At 43.8% G+C, this 18,497-nt stretch overlaps 1 protein-coding gene; it reads left to right on the forward strand.

The window, feature by feature from the left end:
• Positions 1-18,497, forward strand: part of LOC141104756 (uncharacterized) — a 200,171-nt gene that overhangs the window by 26,141 nt on the left and 155,533 nt on the right.

The following is an 18,497-nucleotide window of genomic DNA, read 5'->3' on the forward strand; positions in this document are numbered from 1 at the left end:
AATGTACGATTTTACGAATTTACGAATGTACGAATTTACGAATGTACAAATGTAAAAATGTACGAATATACGAACGAACGAATGTTCGAATTTACGAATGTACGAATTTACGATTGTACGAATTTACGAATGTACAAATGTAAAAATGTACGAATATACGAATGAACGAATGTTCGAATTTACGAATGTACGAATGTACGAATGAACGCATTTACGAATGTATGAATGAACACATTTACGAATTTACGAATGAACGAATTTACGAATCACGATCATAACGGATGACCCGAAAAACGAAAAAAATAATAAACTAATGAAACGAAAACGAAAATGAATGAATTTTTTAGCTGTGCACATGTCTAGGGGTTCTTACTTTTGCCAGTTCTTGGAAATGAGTCTCTTAGCGGTGTTTAAAAGATGAGGGGTCAGGGACCTTTTATACTGCTTTATGTCGCCCACCCCACCGTGAAACAATACCACCCAGGGGTCTTCCACTACTTATTTTTTTTTGTAATCTCCTTGATGAATTGCAGAATCTTTCTCCAGTATTCCCTTATTTTAGGGCAGTCCCACCACAAGTGTGTCATGGAGCCTACCTCTTTACAGCCTCTCCAACATTCTGCTGATGTATCGCCCCTTGAAGTTACTTATTTTCTCTGGGGTTGAGTACCATCTTACTAGGCACTTATAATTCATCTCTGCTGTTCTGCTGTCAACTGCCGAGGCATGGGCAAGGTTCAAAATTTTCCCTATAAACTTCTTGTCTCGCGTTGTCCCCAATTCCTTCTCCCATTTTCTGACGAATGGCGGTATCTCCACTTCCTCTGCCCTCAATAATATTTTACACATTTTAGATACCGTATTTCTCGGGTCCTTATCCACGAACAATCGTTCAAGCATAGAGAGTTCTTCTCCGGATCTAATAGGTTGAGGTAAATTTTTAATAAAATGATTTAACTGGAGAGACCGCCATTCCACCATTCCCCGTGCAAGATTATTGTGCATCAAGTCCTGTGTAGGAATCATTTTTCCTTTTTGTTAATATATCTCTTAATTGTGTGACCCCCTTTTTTAACCACACTCCTCCTATATTATTCATTCCCTGGTGGAAAATATTCATTATCTAACAGTGAAATTAGAGGTGAATTGTATTTACCATTAAGCCGTTTATATATTCCATCCAAAACTTTAAAAACATTATGTGTCAATGTGTCAGTGTTTTCGTCTAATCTTCTATGTTGTGGGGGATTCCAAATAATACTACCCAATTGTGCTTTACTAAGTGTTTTCTCTATACGAACCCATTTTTTTCTCGTTTTCTTCCTTGCCCCATTCTACCATTCTGGACAATACGACAGCTTTATAGTAGCTTCATGTATCAGGACTCGGCTAAGCCTCCCTTCCTTTTCCCCTGTCTCAGCGTTTGAAAGGAGACTCTCGTTTTTTTATATTTCCAAATTAGATTCATTAGCAACATTTTTAATTTTCTCAGGTATTGTTGAGGGAGGGCTATTGGCACCATCTGGAATCTGTACATAACCTTGGGGAGGATCACCATTTTTATACTATTGATACGTCCCAGCCAGGATAGTGATGTTCCATTAAATTTTTTACAATCAGACCTGACTTCGTCTAGTAGGGGAATGTAATTAATTTTATACATCTTATCCCCTGTATTTGCTAAATTAATTCCCAGATATTTTAGTTCTTTAGTCCAACTAAATTTAAACTCGTTTTTTAATATTTTTTCTTCTGTAAGGCTTAAGTTGATATTTAGTATCTCGGATTTTGCAAGATTTATTTTAAAGTTGGAGATTTCCCCATATTGTTTCAGGATATTTGTTAAATTGCGCATTGACTTCCGGGGGTTCGCGACATAAAATAGTATTTCGTCTGCAAAAGCCGATATTTTATGCTCTTCCTTTCTGAGCTTGAAACCAGTTATGCTCGAGTCCTTACGTTTTGTAGCCAAAAGTGGTTCCAAGGAAAGGACGAATAGCAATGGAGACAGGGGACAGCCCTGCCTCGTCCAATTTTTCATCTCAAAAGGGCGAGACATTAAACTGTTTACTTTTATGGCTGCGGTTGGGTGATGGTACAATGATTTATCCCAGCCGATCATTCTTGGGCCGATGCCCATAGTCTCCAGAGTCTGGATCATAAATCCCCAGTCTACCCTGTCGAAAGCCTTTTTGGCGTCAATCGACAGAAGCAGTCCTGGGGGGCCCCTCTCTTTTATCATTTGGAGTAAGAGTACAGTTTTATCCTATTATCCCTCCCTTCCCTTTTTGGGATAAAACCAACCTGGTCCGGGTTTACTAGTTTGGTCATTACTCTTTTCAACCTCCCGGCCATAACGTTAGTGAAGAGTTTTATGTCAGCGTTGAGTAATGAGATTGGTCTTTAGCTAGAGCACACGACCCCTCCTTTCCTTCTTTTAAGATGACGGTAATAGCTGCTGAGAGGGCCTCCTTACTAAAATTATGCTCTATCCCCAGGCCGTTCAAATATCGGCATAGCTTTGGAATCAGGATATTTTTAATTTTTTTATAATAAGCTATTGTGAATCCATCTGGCCCTGGACTTTTCCCGGAGCCGTTTCTGACAGAACCTTCCCTAATTCTTCCTCGGAGATCGGGGCCTCCATTGCTTCCCCGGTCTCCTTGGGAATTCTCGGGAGTCCTACATTCCTAAGAAAGTTAGTTATTTTTCTGTTCTTTTCACCGGGTCGGGCTTCCTGCTGCTGTACTGCATATAATTCTTGGTAATAGGTTCTAAATATGTCTGCGATACCTTTTGGCGAATAGACCATGTTACCTTCTTTAGTTTGAATTTTCTCTATAAAATTAATAGCTTTTTTCTTTTGTAATATTTTTGCCAGTTATTTACTGGGTTTGTTTCCCCACTTGTATCTTTCCCTTGCAGTCCTATTCAGGGCTTTCTTAGTTTTGTGGTCTAATAAAGCCTTTAGCTCCGTTCTTGTATTTATTACCTTTTGATATAAGTCTTGGTTATTTTTTATGTTCTTGTACAGCTTTACCTAGCTCATCCATAAAAATACGTATTTTCTCAGATCTCTCCTTTTTTTACGTGACTGGATCAGGATACCTCTGATGTAAGCCTTATGGGCCTTCCACAGGGTTGACCCCGTTACTTCTCCTGTATCGTTTAACTCGAAATAATTTTCGAGTTCCCTAGCTATCAGTGCTGCGCCTTCCTCGTCTCGAATCAGCTCTTCATTCAAGTGCCATCTGCCCCGATGGCCTAATTTCCCTGATGATTATATTTTCATCTTCACCGGGGCGTGGTCCGAAAGTGTAGCAATTTCAATCTTAGACTCCATTACCCTATCTATGTCTCTGTGCTCTAAAAAAAATGTAATCTATCTTTGAGTAGGACCCGTGCACGGTAGAGTAAAACGTAAAGTCTTGTGTTTTAGGGTGTTGAATCCTCCAAATGCCAACCAATTGGCTGGCATGTAGTTTTTGTTTAACCTCTTTCAATTGAACGTTAGTGGTCTCCCGTGCCCGGGTCCTACTGTCCAGGCCGGGTGTCATACAAAAATCCAGATCTCCCATCATAATCGTATGTCCTCTCCTGAAGTCCCTCAGCTTAGCTAATATACTTTTAGGATACTTCATCGGTCTTTTATTGGGGGCATAGATATTTGCCAGTGTATATTCCTCGTCACCTAGTTTCCCCTTTAAGAACAAAAATCTACCCTCAGGGTCGGTTACCCTATCTTCTAGTGCAAAGCGGGTTCCGTTCGCGAACCCAATTGCTACCCCCCTCGCTCTGTTAGTAACAGTATCCCCATAGAACCATACCGGGAAGTCCCTGGATGACAATTTAACATTTGACTCATGGGAGATATGTGTCTCCTGGAGAAAGACCACATCCGCCTCATACCTTTTAAGCTCCTTCATGATCATATGTTTCTTGCTTGGGGTATTCAGTCCCCTAACGTTGTAGGTCAAAAAATTAATTGTTGTCATCTATTTACTCCAAAAATTCCTATCCACTGCTTGTTTTTGTTGATCGACAGCAAGTTATAGCTGTTTTAACGGACAGTTTAGCAGAGGAGCCTCCCTCCCCCCCCCACTCCTCCCATCCCCCCTCCCCTCCCCCCCCTCAGCCCTTATCGGGCCCTTAGATCTTCGAAGAACACTTTGTCTCATGTTCCTCAAGAGATCTCCACCTCCAGAGGTGGAGCTCTAGATGTGTCCCATCTTCCTCCCCAACCACTACAAAGTAGATTTTTGGGGGGGGTTGGCCGACCGCCCCACCGTGGCTCTCTATAAAGCTTATTTTAACCTTTCTTCTTAGTGCTCACCCACCCCCCCCTCACCCCCACCCATCATTTTGTTCACCAACTGTGATTCTAACCAAATCCCACAGCGCCCCCCTCCTTCCACTCATTACACCATTCTGGCAGCGATGGTTCCTGTATTTCTAATTTTTTACAGAAGTCTCCAAGTTCATCAGGAAATCTTAGCCTAGCTGATCTTCCATCTTTTGATCCGATGAGGCAGGCCGGGAAACCCCAGTTATACTTTATATTCTGTATCCTCATTTGATCTAAGAGAGGTTCCAGCATACGTCTTCTAGCCAATGTCTCCGGCGCCAAGTCTGCAAAGACCTGGATTTCATAAAACTGCAGAGGGGTTTTCCCTCTTATGTTTACCCATATCTTGGCTTTATCTTCGAAGAATCTAAATCTAGCTATAATGTCCCATGTTCTATTGGGCCTATTAGCTTCGGATCTCCCCACCTGGTGAACCCGTTCAATGTTAGGAAAATCTTCCGCCACTATCCCTAGGATTGGGGAAAAAAATTCTCCTATAACCTTTCTCAGATCTTCCCCTCTTCTTTCCGGTACCGAGCGTATTCTCAAGTTCTGTCTTCTATTCCTGTTCTCTTGGTTCTCTAACCTATAGAGGAATTTGGCTTGGTTATGTTGTAGATTTTTAACTTGATCTTTGAACGTACATATCTTCCGGGCTTGTTGGTCCAATGTGTCTTCTACCGTCTCTAATCTGGTCAGCAAGTGGCCCAGGGCAGACCTCAATATGTTAATCTCAGTTTTAATGGGATTTTCCAATCTTGTGAACATTGCCATAATTTCTCCTTTTGTGGGTAGTTGGGCCTCAGACCTGTGCTCTTCTAGTCTGGTTAATTCTAATTCACTTTCATTTGTTAAATCCTCCTTAGACTGGTTTGGGGTCTCATCCTTCCTCTCCTCAGATCCCTTCTTCTTACCCGCTTTACCTTGCTGAGGGGGTATTAAGTTGCTGTTGTTTGGGCTGAGCCCCTGGGCCAAGTACTGTTTAATTGTACTTCCCGAGGTGTTATCTCTTGGGGTTTTGGGTGCCCCCCTAGTGGCTTTAGACGAGGATTTACTCATGGTGGGTCAGCAGCCCCACCTTATAGCAAAGGTACCCCTTTCTCCTACTTTCGTTGTATAAGTACCAGATTAGTAAACGCTATTTAATATCCTTATGCTTAAGCCCTCATTCCTTTGCACCAGGGTCTTGTTGAAGGCCCACCCTTGCCTCCTTTATAGTCTGCGGGTCCCTTCAACTTCACCCCTCTAAGGGACTAGGTTGGTACTACAGTCAAGGTGTTTCCAGAAATCAGTAGTTCAGGCAAAGATACAGAATAATTCAGAGTAATTCAGGAGTGCAGAAAGTCCACCAGTCCAGCTAAAGAAAGCTCAAACAGTCCTCCCCTCTGCCCCTTTCAGTTGCATAGCAAGCTCCAGAGTACTTTCAATGACACCACATCTTCCCAATGCAAGAGTGACTTACAGCTGGTACATTTCCTAGGAACATAGTAATATCTTGGTCTTCACACTATGGGGTATTCCACTCTTACCTCTCTCTCTCCCGGTGTGCTGGGCATCAGGACTGTACTTACAAGAAACCATTCGGTGGGGGCTGGGGAGTTTTCTTCCTCATCAGTGCCGAGAGTCTGTTCATCTCGTCCTCCACGCTCAACCTCCGCTATCACAGGCGGAGCTGCTGTGCGTGAGAATCCAGGTAATGGGGGGAGGGGAGGGGCGGGCACCGCACCCATGCCGGTTGTCTCATCGCACGGACTGTATGCTGCCAGCCCCGTGCAACGCTATGCAAGTGGATGCTTCCAGCGTCTCAAGGGGCACACATGTATGCGATGCAATGAGGTCTCAGCCCCGGCTTCTCGCTCCCTCTTCTCATAGCGTCCACGCTCTCTGGCCGGCCGGCCTGCACACTCAGGCTCCTCCCTCCCCGTAGACGCCGTCTCACGTCATCCCCCTCGATGGAATTCTAGTAATATGACCCACTAAACATATAGAGATGACTCGGTCCCGCACTCACACAGACCGCACCATACAACTAAACTGTGCTAATACATGGCCAGATATGACAATACATGGACAACACTTCTTATTGGTTCCTGTACATTATCGCTCTTTTTATGTTTCACAGAAGAAGCCGGCTTTTCATTGGTCCATCCAATAATTATTACATTTTATAGTTTATGTTCTTCAGTTATAGAAGATTTGATGTAGATTCTAGCTTTGTTTTTATTGTTTGTTAATCACTAATTCTGATTTTCTATAATAAACAAGAACGCTCCGCACTTTCCAATACTCTGTTCTCAGATTTCTGGAATCACTGTGGAGAATTTCATTATTGAAGACAGATAGAGATTTCTTTGGGTTGTATTTTTTTTTTACCATGTTTATTCTGTACAGGAGAAAAAATGTTTCTTTTAGCTTCTGTTATAAAGCTTTGCAAATAAATCATCTTTCTTCAAAATGTATTCTGCTACATTTCTTTTTTAAAGTAAAAAAACAAATCAGTGTGTATTATTTTAGTCGTTGTGACAGTTTTATGCCGCTTACACACGGATAGACTTTTCGACCGGACTGGTCTGACAGACCGAATCCGGCGGACAATCCGACCGTGTGTGGGCTTCATCGGACCTTCAGCTGACTTTTTCCGTCTAAAGTCTGACGGACATTAGATTTGGAACATGCTTCAAATCTTTACGTCGTAACTCTGTCGGACCCAGTTCCTATTGAAAAGTCTGCTTGTCTGTATGTTAGTCCGATGGACAAAAAACGATGATAGGGCAGCTATTGGCTACTGGCTATCACTGCTTTGCCCCTGTCTGGAAATTACCAGGCTCATCTACTTATGATAAAAGAATTTGGTCATTTTCCAAATACCTATATATTTAGACCAGTGGGATTACCGCCCTTTTGTATACTCCTACTATCTGGATATCTACACATAGGGCTCATTCTCTTGCAAGACAGTGAGATCCGCTCTTTTTTTTTTGCTATCTTTGAAACCTTGAATGTTTCTTGAAGAAGCCTAACGGTGAAACGCGTTTATGCACAAGGGCTCACTGTATATTTTGGATCATGATATGTGATTTTTAAAGAGGGAGTCCACCTAAACCGCCAAAAAAAAAAAAATATTAAAAGCCAGCAGCTACAAATACTGCAGCTGCTGACTTTTAATAAATGGCCACTTACCTGTCCCAGGGTCCAGCGATGTCGGCAGGCGACGCCGAGAACCCGCTCGGTTCTCGGCAGCTGCCGCCGCCATCCTAGGTGAGGGAATCAGGAAGTGAAGCGTTGTGGCTTCACTTCCCGGTTCCCTACTGCGCATGCGCGAGTCGCGCTGCGCATCGTAACTGGTCCCCGCTATCTCCTGGGTGCTGTGTGTTTCCCAGGAGACAGCGCGGAGGGACAGGAAGAGGCATAGACTCCCATGGGAGTCTATGTCGGAAGTGGGTGCAAATACCTGTCTTAGACAGGTATCTGCACCCCCCTCCACCCTGAAAGGTGCCAAATGTGACACCGGAGGGGGGGAGGGTTCCGAAAAGCGGAAGTTCCATTTTTTTGTGGAACTCCGCTTTAATGCTTTATTCATGTCATGTAATTTTTTCAATAAATATTGTTATTTTTTCATACTTCACTATTGTTTCTTATGCCTTTAAAGTCCGATCCAGGGATACCTAGTTAGTATCCCTTTTCTTTTTTGTTCCACTGTGGGGAAGTGATCACAAATTTTTTTAACACATTATGATTGCTTATACCAATGAATTTCATTGGTATAAGCAACCATTATTACTGAATAAAACCGATTAATTCAGTGTCTTTTGTTGTTATTAGAAAAACAGGGAGAATAATCCTGGGACTTTTAATAACCCCTAAACGGGGGAGAGGTACTCACCTCCATAATAGGAGGAGGGTGATTATCTGCAGAACAGCTATCAAAAAACAGTACAATACAAACACCCTGTTGAGTAAACTTCTCCAAGATATTTATTAGAAAAAAAATGCATAAAATTACCAGCATCATGCCGGGGATCCTCCCTAACCCCCCACCTCCCATAACCCACTCCCCCTTAGCTCAGATACCACACCCCACAACCTACCTAACCGACTAAGTCCCCTCCCAATCTTAAACCTTACCTAATGCACATATATTCCCCAAGTGGGACCTGTTGGATACCCTCCCAAAAGGCATCCCCCCTTCCTGTTATACACTTGTACCACAGGTATAAGCACAACCTAAGAACACCCCGAGGAGCCAGCACCCCACCTTAAAACCTCAGTGGGTGAATGGAGTGTCGAGTTCCTTAGAGACAAATCCAAAGTAATCTAGACCAGAAACATAAAGTCCTTGACTAGGGCAGTCAGATATCTTATTACCCCAAACCAAACATGAACCAAAACCTTACCCATGACTTTTGAATAATGACACTGGCACTGTATTGGATTTAAATGGCCTGTTCGGCCTTTATTAACAAAAAACAAATAAACTATAAACATTATTTAAATACTCCAGTTCCAATCCAAATAACTGGTTGCCGGTCCCTGACGACCCCATCTTCCCAACTTTGGAATCTGTGGTACCTTTAAGTTAGCATTTGTCCCCAGCCCCCAAAACCACCTTGAGGACTCACTAACTGACCACAGACCCCTACCACCTTACTACCCGGTAGTCTAGACTGAAACCAGACAAAATGGGAGGACTCCACACCTGAGATTGGTCCCACCGTTTTCTCAAATATACCCATGTTATATATCCATCGTCAAGGACCCAACCGTAATGACCATCTTCTTCATCACCGCCACACCACTTCTATTAGGGCGGGAGGGAGCAAGATTCCACTATGATTACTGCCTCCGACTGCTGAGCCTCTGCTCCACCCCCCCCCCCCCCACTGAACCATCTATACAGCTCCTCCCCGTCTCTCCGTGACCTCCAATCCGGTAAGAGCAAGTTCTTTTCACTAAACACCCCCCTTACTTAACCTATTCCTTTCTAGTAGCTACTTCTACCCTGTCATGTATGTCCTGCGCTTACCTTTCATTTCAGCTGCTAATATGTAGATGTTGCTGGATATATATTGGTAAAGCAGTGTCAGGTACCAATAGATCACTACATACAGACAGTCTTATTATCCAGTAGCCGTCAAGAGTGATGAAAGTATGGGTCCCCATCTCCCTGTGTCACTGCATGCTTTGATCTTTTTGATACTGCTTACCTGCTTTCAATCCAGCACTGTGGACCAGTTACCAGCATGAGGGCTACTTGGACTGCTTGGACTCATTGCCACCATTGGGTGAAATATCAGCATCAAAGTGGGGTTTTCAGCTTCTAGAGCGTGCACTGCTCAAGGATCAAATGGAGACGGATATCACGCTTGACGGCTGCTGGATAATAAGACTGTTCTGCTGCAGGATCATGAGTAACCTACATCACATAGACCCCAGATGTATATGCATAGGTCATATTGGCTGCGGTTGTAATTTGGGATAGGTTACCCAACTCTATGGAATCATCCCTACACAACAGGCTGGACTTCATATGCTTGTTGAGTCTCCTATCTATAGTACCTAGATGGGATGTATGGACTGTCTTTGCAATCTTCACTCCAGCCTTATCTTTGTGATTGTTTTTGTAGTCCAGCAGCAGTACACTCAACATATGATGTGATATCTACCCGAGCTGTCTGTATGTAGCGATCTATTGGTACCTGACACTGCTTTATCAATATATGTCCAGCAACATCTACATATTATTTTCATCTTTATGCTGAGGATTTTGTGACATAAGCAGAGCCACTAGCCCTGGACTGTCCACTATTTCTGTGTCTTTGGGCACTGAAGGACTTTATGTTTCTGGCCTGGAATACTTTGGATTTGTCCCTGAGGAACTCAGCACTCCATTTACCCACTGAGGTTTTAAGGTGGGGTGCTGGCGCCTCGGGGTGTTCTTAGGTTGTGTTTATACTTATGATGCAGGTGTATAACAGGGAGGGGGGAACCCCTTTTGGGAGGGTATCCACCAGCTCCCACTTGGGGGATATATGTGCATTAGGTAGGGTATATGGTTGGGAGGGGACTTAGTCGGTTAGGTAGTGTCAGGAGTCTGTGGTAGTGAGCCCTTGTAGATCGCCCACTTAGGGTTCCCCAGGGCGTGAAGTCTAAGCCTCAGCCTGCTTCTTCACCAGAGCCCCTGATGGTGGGGATGGACTTGCAGCAAGCTGGAACCAGGTCCCAGCCCCAGGAATGCCCAGCAGAGGAAGAAGAGACCACTCGCATGTGCAGTGTACAAGCAGCGGACAAAAGGGTAGCGAACAAGCACAGGCGGTAAATGAAGCCAGGGTCAGTACATGGGTAGTCAGACACAGTATGGACAAGTGGCATGCAAACCGTAGCTCAGAGAACTGTAAAGTTGCTCAAGCAAGGAGCATTGCACTGAGTATATGTATATACTGTATAGGGATGCAAACAAGGAGGTGACCCAGGAACTAATAGAAGGGAAACGGATATAAACCCACAGTGGAGCAGGTGACACTCAAAGGTGAACAGAGAAACACCACATGTGAAATAGAGTCACGGATCTGCAGCAAGGAGGTAAGAATTCAACAACAGAAGTCTGAAGGCTAGACCATGACAGTACAACCCCCCCCCCCCCCCAGCAGAGAGCCAGACATTGTCACCAAGTAGAGATCTGGGACTCACACAGTGCAGAAGATCTGTAGCTACTTTGTACTTGGAGGATGTCAGATGCAAGTTCTTGGAAACATCTGCCACCAAAGGAGGAGGGATAGATTTTCGCCCCTTTTGTGTGGCTTTTAGGTGCTCTTGCCAAGGGGCTGAGTGGTGGGAGGTTAAATGCCTTGTCAAACATGTGGTATCCAAATGATTGGTGTTTTTTCCACGCTTGAGATAAAGTTGGCAAATAGCAACAGTGCGATCTGCTGCACATGTACTAAAAAAGCCCAGACAGCTGACCTGCGGGAAGTGGGCCAGGAGATAACAGCTCCACAATGTGATGGGGTGGTTGCTCTCTACTCTTCCATGATGGCTGCCTTGTTGGGGTTGTACCTCACTCTCACTGTCCTCCTCTGCTCTATCTGGCACCCAATTAGAGTCAGTGACCTCATCATCATTTTCTCCTCCATCCTCATGAAAAGATTACTCAAATGTATCTGACACTTTTGTCTCCAACTTACAGTGCCCCCATCTTAATTGTCCCACTATATTTACCAAGAATATACTGACATGAAAGGTTGGGAGTAAACTGTCCCTTTTTGGCCCCTTTATTAAAATGAACAATTATGTAAATAATATTACAAACCAAAACATAACCTTTTTGGTTGCCGATCCTTGGAGGCGCTAATTATCACAAAATATTTCCTTGTATCTGCTTAAAGTGGAGTTCCACACAAAAATGGAACTTCCACTTTTTGGAACCCTCCCCCCCTCCGGTGTCACATTTGGCACCTTTCAGGGGGGAGGGGGGTGCAGATACCTGTCTAAGACAGGTATTTGCACCCACTTCCGGCATAGACTCCCATGGGAGTCTATGCCTCTTCCTGTCCCTCCGCGCTGTCTCCTGGGAAACACACAGGTCCCAGGAGATAGCGGGGACCAGTTACGATGCGCAGCGCGACTCACGCATGCGCAGTAGGAAACCGGAAAGTGAAGCCGCAGCACTTCACTTCCTGATTCCCTCACCTAGGATGGCGGTGGCAGCTGCCGAGAACCGAGCAGTTTCTCGGCGTCAGCTGCCGACATCGCTGAACCCTGGGACAAGTAAGTGGCCATTTATTCAAAGTCAGCAGCTGCAGTATTTGTAGCTGCTGGCTTTTAATATTTTTTTTTTTAGGCGGTTTAGGTGGACTCCCTCTTTAAACTATTTCCAACGGTCCCTGCCACACTGCACCGACTCGGGACGAACCACATTCAGCAGATACAGCATTGTAACTACCAGTTAATCCACCATAACTGGCATTCCACAGGGGACCCATACCTTAGATGTGTCCCAATCATCTAATTACAGCAGGTTATTTTAAAAATGCCTCCAAAGACCCAACCGCACACACCTTGTAAGAGTAAAACAAAAAAGAAAAAACAGAAAAAAGAAAACTCCAAACAAACATAAACACACTCAAGCCATGTAGGGCGGGCGGGAACGATTGCCTCCTCATGTGTGCTGGCTGGATGTCCGGTCACCCCTGACCTCCTCACTCAAGCTTCTGTAGTACCTCCTCCCCCCCACACTATCTGCCCAATACACTGCAGCCTCTAGTTGCCTAGCAGAAAAGTTAACCCTCACTCACCTGGCTCCCCTGTGCCCCTGTTCAGGCAGCACTGTGCTCATTTTTTTATTTTATTTTTTGCTCCGGGCTGTGCTTTACCACTGGGGACAACTTGGCAATACGCTGCAGCTGTGGGAACATAACTGCCAATTTGTGTACTCCCCTCTCTGTAGGCTCATTTTCCTGCCTTTCTCAACCTCAGAGTCAGCCAACCAACATCTGAATCGAGTAATGGAGATTGGTGTTGAGTATTAACGACACAGACAAATTTCACGGATACACTATAATATACTGCATCAAATGTGCAGTAACGCACAGAACTATATGGCGTTAAACTTGCAGTAATGCAATGAAATATATGGCGTTAAACTTGCAGTAATGCAATTAAATACATGGCGTTGAACTTACAGTAATGCACAGAGCTAAATGGCGTTAAACTTGCAATGTTGAGACCAAACTCATGCTCAGTCCAAACCATTCACCTATTCCTAATAGAGAGGATACAAACTAAATATAGAGCCAATTATCCAACTGTACATCCAAAGCCTCTGGTTTAAAGACCGGATACATCCTAAATATAGAGCCATTTTTCCAAGATTTACTAAAGAGCCTCTAGTTCAGTGGTTCTCAACTCCAGTCCTCGGGACCCACCAACAGGCCAGATTTTAAGTATTACCTTGGGGAGTTGCAGACTAGAATACTGCAATCACTGAGCAGCAAGTGATATCACCTGTGATGTATTTCAGCTATCTTGCAAACCTGGGCTGTTGGTGGGTCCTGAGGACTGGAGTTGAGAACCACTGCTCTAGTTTATAGACCACATACATCCTAAATATAGGGCCATTTATCTAGATTTAACTCCAGAGCTGCTGGTTTTAGGCCAGATTCCTGCTAAATATAGAGCCATTTATCCAAGTTTTACTTCAGAGACCCGATTCCTGCTAAACATAGAGCCATTTATCCAAGTTTTACTACAGAGACCCGATTCCTGCTAAACATAGAGCCATTTATCCAAGTTTTACTTCAGAGTCTCTGTTTTATAGACCCGATTCCTGCTAAATATAGAGCCATTTATCCCAGTTTTACTATAGAGTCTCTGTTTTATAGACCAGATTCCTGCCATTTATCCAAGTTTTACTCCAGAGCCTCTGGTTTAGAGACCAGATAAATCCTAAGTATACAGGCATTTATCCAACTGTACATCCAGAGCCTCCGGTTTATAGTAGGGATGAGCCCGATGTTCGAGTCGAACGTAAGTTCGACTCGAACATCAGGTGTTCGTCTGTACGCTGAATAGCGAACAATTTGGGGTGTTTGCGGCAATTTCGAAAGCCCTTTAAAAGTCTATGGGAGAAATCAAAAGTGCAAATTTTAAAGGCTTATATGCATGGTATTGTCATAAAAAGGGTTTGGGGACCCGGGTCCTGCCCCAGGGGATATGTATCGATGCAAAAAAAGTTTTAAAAAAACGGCCGTTTTTTTCGAGAGCAGTTATTTTAATAGTGAAACAAAAAAAGTAAAATATTCCTTTAAATTTTGTACCTGGGGGGTGTCTATAGTATGCCTGTAAAGTGGCGCATTTTTTCCATGTTTAGAACAGTCCCTGTACAAAATGACAATTCTAAAGGAAAAAAAGTCATTTAAAACTACTAGCGGCTATAATGAATTGTCGGCTCCCGGCAATACAGATAAAAGTAATTGAAAAAAATGGCATGGGTTCCCCCCCCGTCCATTACCAGGCCCTTTGGGTCTGGTATGAATATTAAGGGGAACCCGAACCAAAATTTAAAAAAAAATTGTGTGGGGATCCCCCCAAATTCCATACCAGGTCCTTTGGGTCTGGTATGGATATTAAGGGCAATCCTGCACCAATTTTTTAAAAAAAAATGGCATAGGGGTCCCCCTCAAAATCCATACCAGACCCTTCAGGTCTGGTATGGATTTTAAGGGGTACCCCGCTCCAAAATTAAAGAAAAAATGGCGTGGGGGTCCCCCCAAAAATCCATACCAGATCCTTATCCGAGCATGCAACCTGGCAGGCCGCAGGAAAAGAGGGGGGGACGAAAGAGCGCCCCCCTCCTGAACCGTACCAGGCCACATGCCCTCAACATGGGGAGGGTGCTTTGGGATAGCCCCCCCAAAGCACCTTGTCCCCATGTTGATGCAGACAAGGGCCTCATCCCCACAACCCTTGCCTGGTGGTTGTGGGGGTATGCGGGCAGGGGGCTTATTCGAATCTGGAAGCCCCCTTCAACAAGGGGACTCCCAGATCCTGGTCTCCCCCTGTGCGAAATGGTAACGGGTACAAATACCCCTACCATTTCACAAAAAAAGTGTCAAAGTGTTGAAAACACCTGTTTACGTAACTGGGTGGCCCCGTCCCCTCTGACGCCACGGGGGAAGCCATAGGAAAGTTCCCGTGGTCTCAGAGGGGGTGGGGTCACCTGGTACATCAACTTATATAACAACTGTCACAAGCAAAGAAGCGCCACACAGCGGGAGCCTCCCATTAAGGCGGATCGGTCTCGGCTTTTTTAAATTTATTTTTTCGGTCCGGGCGCGTGAGAGAAGAAGATGAATAGACTTTGTGGGACATTTTTTAATAAAGGACTTGTCCCCAAGCTGTGTCTTGTCTTTTTCAACATTTTGACACTTTTTGTGTGAAATAGTAGGGGTACTTGTACCCGTTACCATTTCACACAGGGGGAGGCCGGGATCTGGGGGTCCCCTTGTTAAAGGGGGCTTCCAGATTCTGATAAGCCTCCTGCCCGCTTACCCCCACAACCATAGGGAAAGGGTTGTGGGGATGAGGCCCTTGTCCCCATAAACATGGGGACAAGGTGCTTTGGGGGCTACCCCAAAGCATCCTCCCCATGTTGAGGGCATGTGGCCTGGTACGGTTCAGGAGGGAGGGGGGCACTCCTGCGGCCTGCCAGGTTGCGTGCTCAGATAAGGGTCTGGTATGGATTTTTGGGGGACCCCATGCCATTTTTTAAAATATTGGTGCGGGTTCCCCTTAAAATCCTTCAGGATCTGGTATGGATTTCGAGGGGGACCCCTACGCCATTTTAAAAAAAAATTGGAGCAGGGTTCCCCTTAATATTCATACCAGACCCAAAGGGCCTGGTATGGAATTTAGGGGGACCCCCATGCAATTTTTTTTTCAATTTTGGTTTCGGGGTTCCCCTTAATATTCATACCAGACCCAAAGGGCCTGGTAATGGACTGGGGGGGGGGAACCCATGGCGTTTTTTTCAATTACTTTTATCTGTATTGCCGGGATCCGAAAACTCATTATAGCCGCTAGTAGTTTTAAATGGCTTTTTTTCCTTTAGAAATGTCATTTTGTGCAGGGACTGTTCTAAACATGGGAAAAATGCGGCACTTTACAGGCATACTATAGACACCCCCCAGGTAGGAAGTTTAAAGGAATATTTCACTTTTATTGTTTGACTTTAAGCATTATTAAAATCACTGCTCCCGAGAAAAACTGCCGTTTTTAAAACTTTTTTTGCATTGATACATGTCCCATGGGGCAGGACCCAGGTCCCCAAACACATTTTATGACAATAACTTGCATATAAGCCTTTAAAATGAACACTTTTGATTATTTATGTTCGTGTCCAATAGACTTTAACGGTGTTCGTGTGTTCTTGCCACATTTTTTGCTTGTTCGCATGTTCTGCTGTGAACCAAACAGGAGGGTGTTCAGCACATCCCTAGTTTATAGACCCTATGCATCCTAAATATAGAGCCATTTATCAAACTATTTATCCAGAGCCTCTGGTTTTTAGACCAGCTACATCCTAAATATAGAACCATGTATGCAACTGTACACACAGAGATTCTGGTTTATAGACAGGACACATCCTAAAAATAGAACCATTTCTCCAAACTCTACATCCAGAACCTCTGGTTTATAGACAGGATACATCCTAAATATATAGGAATTTATCCAACTGTTATCCAAGTTTTGCTCCAGAGCTTCTGGTTTATAGACCAGACACATAATAAATATAGAACTAATTATCCAACTGTACATCCAGAACCTCTGGTTTATAGACCAGACACATAATAAATAAAAAAATATAGACCCATTTATCCAACTGACCATCCAAAGACTCTGGTTTATAGACTGGATACAACCTAAATATAGAACCATGTATCCAACTGTACATCCAGAGCTCATGGTTTATAGTCCAGCTACATCCTAAATATAGAGCCATTTTTCCAACTGTACATCCAGAGCCTCTGGTTTATAGACCAGATACATCCTAAATATAGAGCCATTAATTTATATTTAACTCCAGATTTGCTGGTTTTAGGCCAGATTCCTGCTAAATATAGAACCATTTATCCAACTGCCCATCCAGAGCCTCTGGTTTATAAACCAGATACATCCTAAATGTAGAGCTATTTATCCAACCGTCCGTGCAGAACTTCGGGTTTATAGACTAGATACATACAAAATATAGAACCATGTATCCAACTGTACATCCAGAGCCTCTGGTTTATAGGCCAGATACATCCGAAATATAGAACCATTTAACCAACTGTCCAAAAAGAGCCTCTGGTTTATAGACAGGATACATCATAAGCATAGAGCCATTTTTCCAAGTTTTAATAAAGAGCCTCTAGTTTATAGACTAGATATATCCTAAATATAGAGCCATTTATCCAACTGTCCACCCAGAGCCTCTGCTTTATAAAACAGATACATCCGAAATATAGAACCATTTAACCAACTGTCCATCCAAAGCCTCTGGCTTATAAACCTGATACATCCTAAATAAGCAATAAGAAAGCTAAACAAACATCACAGTGATATGGACAGAGGTAAAGAATTTAAAGGCAGATTACCAATAAGCACATTTAAACCAATGCGGCAGTATCAGTTAAAGGTGGAACCTGAAGCCAGACTACCTGTGGAGGGATAGAGAAGAGTTTTCTAGATTGTGCTAATACTTAATCCAATATGAATACTTTATCCAAGATGATAGTTGCCAATGCAATCCCTGCCTGTGCAAACCATTGATCCGTTCAGACTATACTAGTAATGGAGGTGTATAGTGTATCTGTGTTATGCCCCGTACACACGCTCGGGCATTGATCGGACATTCCGACAACAAAATCCTAGGATTTTTCCCGACGGATGTTGGCTCAAACTTGTCTTGCATACACACGGTCACACAAAGTTGTTGGAAAATCCGATCATTCTGAACGCGGTGACGTAAAACACGTACGCTGGGACTATAAACGGGGCAGTAGCCAATAGCTTTCATCTCTTTATTTATTCTGAGCATGCGTGGCACTTTGTCCGTCGGATTTGTGTACACACGATCGGAAATCCCGACAACTGATTTTGTTGTCGGAAAATTTTATAGCCTGCTCTCAAACTTTGTGTGTCGGAAAATCTGATTGAAAATGTGTGATGGAGCCTACACGCGGTCGGAATTTCCGACAACAAGGTCCTATCACACATTTTCCGTCGGAAAATCAGACCGTGTGTACGGGGCATTAGAGTTACTGGCAATCAAAGGGTTAAATGTGATAATGAATATGTGGCGGGCAATTTGTCGCTGTCTGGTTTTGAAGTTAATGCTATCTCGCGTTACTTGTGACACTAAAACTGTGATCAAAAAAAATATCTGTACACTGTACCAATGATACTGTGACAGGGCAGTGAAATAGTTAACTGGGGGTGATCAGGGGGTTAAAACTTTATTAGGGAATATATGGCGGGTACACTTTCTCTATCTGGGACTGATGCTAACTGACCCTAATGCTATCTAGCGTCACCAGTGACACGAATACAGTTATCACAAAAAAAAAAATCTGTACTATGTATATAATGTCACTGAGACAGGGAGTGAAAGAGATTA

The sequence above is a fragment of the Aquarana catesbeiana genome, linkage group LG08, assembly GCF_042186555.1.
Source record: "Aquarana catesbeiana isolate 2022-GZ linkage group LG08, ASM4218655v1, whole genome shotgun sequence".
NCBI classification, from domain to species: Eukaryota; Metazoa; Chordata; class Amphibia; order Anura; family Ranidae; genus Aquarana; species Aquarana catesbeiana.